This window comes from Drosophila takahashii, chromosome 2L, assembly GCF_030179915.1.
Source record: "Drosophila takahashii strain IR98-3 E-12201 chromosome 2L, DtakHiC1v2, whole genome shotgun sequence".
Classification (NCBI taxonomy): Eukaryota; Metazoa; Arthropoda; class Insecta; order Diptera; family Drosophilidae; genus Drosophila; species Drosophila takahashii.
Window position 1 is genome coordinate 27633142 of NC_091678.1, and position 6974 is coordinate 27640115.

The 6974-nt window shown below is 39.5% G+C and overlaps 1 long non-coding RNA gene across 1 annotated transcript; it reads left to right on the forward strand.

Annotated features, from left to right (window-relative positions):
- Positions 1-5173: 5173 nt before the first annotated feature.
- LOC138912581 (uncharacterized) lies at positions 5174-6661 on the forward strand. Its single transcript, XR_011418127.1, has 2 exons — positions 5174-5463; positions 5522-6661. It is a non-coding gene; the product is annotated as an uncharacterized lncRNA (long non-coding RNA).
- The last annotated feature ends 313 nt before the right edge of the window (positions 6662-6974 follow it).

Below are 6974 nucleotides of genomic sequence, written 5' to 3' on the forward strand. Positions count from 1 at the left end.
AATCTTGATTTTGTACCACTTTTAGTTTTTAAGATATCGGTAAAAAACTGCCGTATTCGCTCGGGACAAAAATAGAAGTGGATTTCGGGGAAGTTCATACAACACCAGAAATTAGCTAATTCTGATGGAATATTTGAATGCGATTTTTTTTAGAATGTCGTTCAAACATGTCGCTATGAAATGCTTTTGGTTTTACTCAAAAATTCTTTGCCGTTTTTTTTTTATGCAGTTTCAACCACATTCGCTCGGGACATGTCGCTCGGGACATTTTTTCCGACTGTTTTGTAAAGCGGATTTCTTTACCTCTATCTCTCAATTGCTGGATGTTTTGCTTTTAACTTAATAGTTTAGCATGTAAATGAAGCATTTAGTACAGAAAAATGTCACATATTAGCATTCCTATAGGATAAATTTACAACAGAAGATAGGTCCAAAAAATAGCAAAAAAATAGCCAAAAAGTGATTTTCGCGTATATTGGTGGGGTTTGTCATAAAAATAATCAAACTGTACTCCAAATTTGTAGTTAAGCTCAGTATCCAACTAATTAGAAACTAATATCGGGGCAAAATCACGTGGAAATATGTTTTATTCAAGTTTCAAGGTTTTTGGCTTGGTGGACTTTTTTTTGGAAGTGCCCATATATATAAATGTTCTTTGTGAAAATCCATCGGTACCGTTGGTAGGCTGTACACACAAAAAAAAACTTGGTAAAATCAACTGTAATAATTGTCAAACAGGCCCCAATCAGCAAAATTGTCAATTCTACTAAGTAAATTGTCATTTCACAACAACAAAATACACACAATTAGCAAGACACAAACCCAAAGCAAAAACAAAATACACGTAACTATTTTAATAGTTACGTAACTATCTTTGTTGGTCAATTTTACCAAGCAAATTTTTTTGTGTGTATAAATGTTAGAATTTAAGAGACATTTTTATACCCTTGCAGAGGGTATTATAATTTCAGTCAGATGTTTGCAACGCTGTGAAGGAGACGCTTCCGACCACATAAAGTATATGGGCAATTCTCTGCTGTTGCACGCGACGTTCGTAAGCTTTGCAGGTGAAAAATACTATCTTCCAGTACTTCTTTTCCTTTGGCACTAGGCTCAAATTAAAGGTCTTGATTAGCACTAAAATATGTGCTAGGGGTGACATTGGGACATTTTTCATTTTTAAGATATATAAAAAAAACCAAGACTTTTGCACGCGACACGAATAGAAGTTACTTTTTTGACTTCCTGCCTAACTTTCGATTGTAACGAAACGTGAAGGAATATTTTAATGCAGTTAATTTCATAGTGTTCCTTGGTCTTTCTTCTTTAAAATGTATTTGGTTTGAAGTGGGTTGAGTGGTTAATTTTTTATTAGTATCGAAGTGACTGTCACACGCTACATGTCGCACGCGACAGTTTTTTCCGTCATTTTCTTAGGTGGTTTTTCTGCAACCTTAACGTCAAAAAAACCGTTTAAGAGCCACTTTAAAAAATACTAAAAAAATACCAAAAATGACTTTTTTGTCCATATAACCGGTATTACCCTGTAAAATTATCCAAGGATACTCATATTACTTAGCTTAGTTGAGGATCCATCTAACTAGAATCAAATATCAGTGCAAAATCATGTAGAAATATGTTTTTTTCAAGTTTTACGCTTTTTGGCTTGGTTGACATCCCCAGAGAATTGCCCATATATATTCTTGATCAGCACCAAAAGCCGAGTTCATTTAGTCATGTCCGTCTGTCCGTTTCTATGCGAACTAGTCTCTCAGTTCTAAAGCTATCGCGATAAAACTTCCCCAAAAGTCTTATTTCTACTGCAGGTAGTACATATGTCGGAACGAGTCGGATCGGACCACAATATCTTATGGCTCTCTTAGGAATATTCGAAAATTATAGGTTTTTCGTTATGAAGTAGGCATTTTGATTTCTGACATTTTAAAACACAAATCTAAAAAAATTGCTAATATACATCTGATATTCCTAAACGGGACCCATCGAGATAAAACGTTTGAAACTCTCACCTTATGCATTTGAACTGCAAGGGTATACAAACTTCGGCCTGCCGAAGTTAACTTCCTTCTCTTGTTGAAAATACATTAGGGGGATTCCCTAAACTTTTGAATTGCTGAATTGTTGAATTTTGGTCAGCTGTTAATCAGCTGTTCCATACAAAGGCAACTTTCAGAAAATTCAGCAATTTTGTTAAATGGCTGAAAAGCCAGAGTTGTCACCTTTTTTTTAAAGTCATGGCAACTCCGTAAAATTATCACCAGTACGGATTATTTACTTTTAAATCAACTTAGAAAGCATATTTGGGGTTCCTTTTAAAGCCTAGTACTCAGTTCGGCTAAGAGTTTTACTAGTCGAAAAATATTAATCTTTTAGTGTGACCGAAGTTTTCGGAGTTCATCCGCAATGCATGTAGAATGGTCTTACTCTCAGCAAGCAAATTAACTGGCGCCAATTTTGAAATATTACAAAATGATTAGCCGACCTAGGTCGCAAGCTTTAAATTCCCTGTTGGAATGGCAATATGTATTGCAGCAACTCCTACAGGCAGTTTTCCATTGGTTTTTTGTGGTTTTCCTTCCATTTACATGTTACACAGGTACACAGCAAAAAATTTCCACGAACCATTTCTAGTTTTCCATGATTATTAGGTGCTCCTGAGTAAAAGTCCAATACAAACTTATGTCCCATCACCTACAGGTTCCGCGGTATAGCTAAGAATACAAAAATCCGATGTTTGCCGACATTTCGAATTATGTGGCCGATATAATTGGACTTACCTTTATTATTTTCGGTAGGACATACTCTCAATACATCACGGCATTCCTAAAAAATAGTCCCCATTGTGAACCATTGCCCATGTCTTTGGAATTCGACGCCAAAGGTGAAAATCCCAAAATTGTAGAGATTTTTCTGATGGAAAAACAATTCTGAGAATTAAATCTTGAATGGAACTAATTTTAACTATTCATTGTATCTATTGTTCATTGTATGCTTTAATTTCGGTTTAAAGCGTTTTCATGAGGACATTTTATTGGATTTCTTATACTAATAAAACCGTTTTTTCTATTTCTTTATCTACTCCTAAATGTTGTCAAATTTTAAAAAAGTCAAGGCATCCTACAGAATGAAAGTAAACATATACATTTCTCTATGTATGTTCAGTGAACGTATTTAGTTTCGTAGTTCTAGAGGTTGCCATGACTTATTCAAAATTTGACAACATTTAGGAGTAGATAATGAAATCAAAAAATCGGTTTTATTAGTATAAGAAATCCAATAAAATGTCCTTATGAAAACGCTTTAAACCGAAATTAAAGCATACAATGAACAATAGATACAATGAATAGTTAAAATTAGTTCCATTCAAGATTTAACTCTCAGAATTGTTTTTCCATCAGAAAAATCTCTACAATTTTGGGATTTTCACCTTTGGCGTCGAATTCCAAAGACATGGGCAATGGTTCACAATGGGGACTATTTTTTAGGAATGCCGTGATGTATTGAGAGTATGTCCTACCGAAAATAATAAAGGTTAGTCCAATTATATAAGCCACGTAATTCAAAATGTCGGTAAACATCGGTTTTTTGTATTCTTAGCTGTACCGCGGAACCTGTAGGTGATGGAAAATAATTTTGTATGGGACTTTTACTCAGAAGCACCCACATATCATGGAAAACTTGAAATGGTTCGTGGAAATTTCACAAAGTTTAATTTTGTGTTCTTGTGTTAGTACTCAGTACGACGAAAACTGCTAGTTAAGCATAGGAGTAAGCGAGAGGCAAATAGGTAGCTAAAGCCTTTAGCTGGGACTTTTTTCCACCGCGGTACTCAGTTGAGCTAAGGAAATAGTAAGAAAATACCAAATAAATACTAGATTTAGCGGATGAATTCCGATGAACGCCTTTAGCCGCCGACCAAAGAATAAAAAATTTGATCTTTGCCTGTGTATGTGCAGAAGCGGTGTGCCAATAACAAATTATAAATGGAAGGAAAACCCTAAAAACCAATCGAAAACTGCCTGTAGGAGTTGCGGCAATACATATCTCCATGCCAACAGCAAATTTAAAGCTTGCGACCCAGGTCGGCTCAACATTTTGTAACATTTCAAAATTGGCGCCAGTTGATTTGTTTGCTGAGAGTAAGACCATGCTACATGCATTGCGGATGAAGTCCGAAAACTTCGGCCACACTAAAAGATTAATATTTTTCGACTAGTAAAACTCTTAGCCCAACTGAGTACTAGGCTTTATTGGCACACCGATTCTGCACAAACACAGCCAAAGATTACATTTTTTATTCTTTGGGCCGCGGCTAAAGGCGTTCATCGGAATTCATCCGCTAAATCTAGTATTTTTTGGTATTTCCTTACCATTTCTTTAGCTCAACTGAGTATCGCGGTGAAAAAAGTCCCCGGCTAAAGGCTTTAGCAACCTATTTGCCTCTCGCTTACTCCTATGCTTAGCTAGCAGTTTTCGTCGTACTGAGTACTAGGCTGAACCCCGAAAACATCGGTCACACTAAAGTAATAAGATTTTTCGACTAGTGAAACTCTTAGCCAAACTGAGTACTAGGCTTAACCTTGGTAACAACTATAAGCCTAGTACTCAGTTTGGCTAAGAGTTTTACTAGTCGAAAAATATTAATTCTTTAGTGTGGCCGAAGTTTTCGAACTTCATCCGCAATGCATGTAGCATGGTCTTACTCTCAGCAATCAAATCAACTGGCGCCAATTTTGAAATGTTACAAAATGTTGAGCCGACCTGGGTCGCAAGCTTTAAATTTGCTGTTGGCATGGAGATATGTATTGCCGCAACTCCTACAGGCAGTTTTCCATTGGTTTTTAGGGTTTTCCTTCCATTTATAATTTGTTATTGGCACACCACTTCTGCACACACACAGGCAAAGATCAAATTTTTTATTCTTTGGTCGGCGGCTAAAGGCGTTCATCGGAGTTCATCCGCTAAATCTAGTATTTTTGTGGTATTTTCTCACTATTTCCTTAGCTCAACTGAGTACCGCGGTGGAAAAAAGTCCCAGCTAAAGGCTTTAGCTACCTATTTGCCTCTCGCTTACTCCTATGCTTAGCTAGCAGTTTTCGTCGTACAGAGTACTAGGCTTTAGGCAGTAAATAGTGTTGCAGTTGGAGTCGATTGTCAGATAGATTTTATCGATAGGTCAGGACGATAAGGCGATGGTTTTGGTGGCGCCCCCCTGTGGGGAATCTGGAGGACGATCTGGCCATTTGGAGTAATCCCGGTTCGCTCAGGGACTACTCTCCCGTGGCCTTGAATCCGTCCGATGACCCAGTTTTGGGAGAGGCAAGGGAATATGGCAAGACCGCCATGATGATAGGCAGATTAGAATAGTCGCAGCCATATTGTCCCAGAAGCTGGACGCAGCGGGAGTTACTTGAACAAGTGTTTGTGCAAAAAAACAAAAAAAAAGTGAGTGTTAGCGTGTTAGGTTTATTAGTGTACGGTATTAACAAATAATTGTCTGCAGGGCAACCGGGGTCCCAACACCAAGGGCCCCGGAAGATTTATCCCAGAAGATTTATTTTGGAAATACATTTTGGAAGTGAGGTTGGAAATTCTCCTACAACCCATACACACCTTGAAGTGGATCCGAGAGCCTGAGGTGGTTATATCCCTGAAGCCGTTTGGACTCAGCTAGACGACTCCTACCCTGCCTTCCTCGTACGCCGTCCACGCCAGGCAGCCGATCTCCGGTGAGTCCGTTCCGGGGTATCAGTCCCTCTCGCCTTCGGGTCCAACGGCGTCAATTTGCGCGGCGGTGAACGGCCACGCCATTTTATAGACCATCACCATTCCTCGGGGCTTTCCAGGCTTTAACGGCCGCTGGCCTCCAGCGGAATAGCCCTCGTCCGGGATAGAATATCGCCATATATCTAGCCTAGAAGTGGCGGAAAATTATAATAATTAGTCATAAGTATATCTTTGTAAATATTAATGGGAATACTTCCCGTGGTTACTTGTAAATTTATCCGGATCCAGACCCTAAAACCATAGTTGTCCTCAGTGTTGCCTATTGAAAGGGTCGCGAGCCTTAGTTTTCGGTGGGGGAGATTGCAGCGCGCAATTACATCTTTGGCCTGTCCCTTCTTTTCCCCAGGAGCTCCTTTGGATTAGGTGACCCGACACACAGATAGTGTGTCTTATTTGCGCCTCGTTTTAGTGTGAGCTCCACCAACAAATGACTGGTGGAGCATAGTTACGCGGCGCCTGCAGACTTTTCCCAGGGAAGCAAGTTCCTCTGCTTTGACCGCCTAAGTATTGAAACGGCGGCCAACTGTGATATTAAAGGCTGAAGAAAGATAAATGAATTAATGCAAGAACAACAATAATGATGTTAAACTTGAACACTTGTACTTACCACCGATATTAAATGTAATTGAAGACCGAAATGCGTGAGTAAGTCGTCACTGTGGGGGAGATGGAGCTGTCGTAGGCGCGAGGAGTGACTCCGGCAGACCAAGAATGGGTGATGCCTCTGCGGAATCCTCCGGGGCATCCTTGGTTGGGTGGGCGTGCTTGGCTAGGTCATCAATAGCCACCAAAACAATTAATATTTCCCGTCACTTGTAGTTATTTGCCTTTGTTTACGTTTTATATGTAGTGATGACCGATAGTTTAGTGATGTGAGACTGCGTAGTTGTCGATATTTATGTTGCGAGCTGTGGCATTAGGGGGACTCCGCCCTGAGGGAAAACTGAGCTAGCGGCACTGCCAAAAGGAAAATTAGCAGTTCGTAACATAGTGGCGCCCAATTTAAACAATAAAATTGTCGAGGCGGCGACGTCTCGCCCATTGATGGCCCTGACTCCCCTCGTCATCCCCGACGGTGGCTTGCAATATTCGTTGCAATTGCATCGGAGGTGATGACGGGGAAGTCAAACGGGGTACCAAAAAAATGCATGGAATAGGAGGCTTGGTCA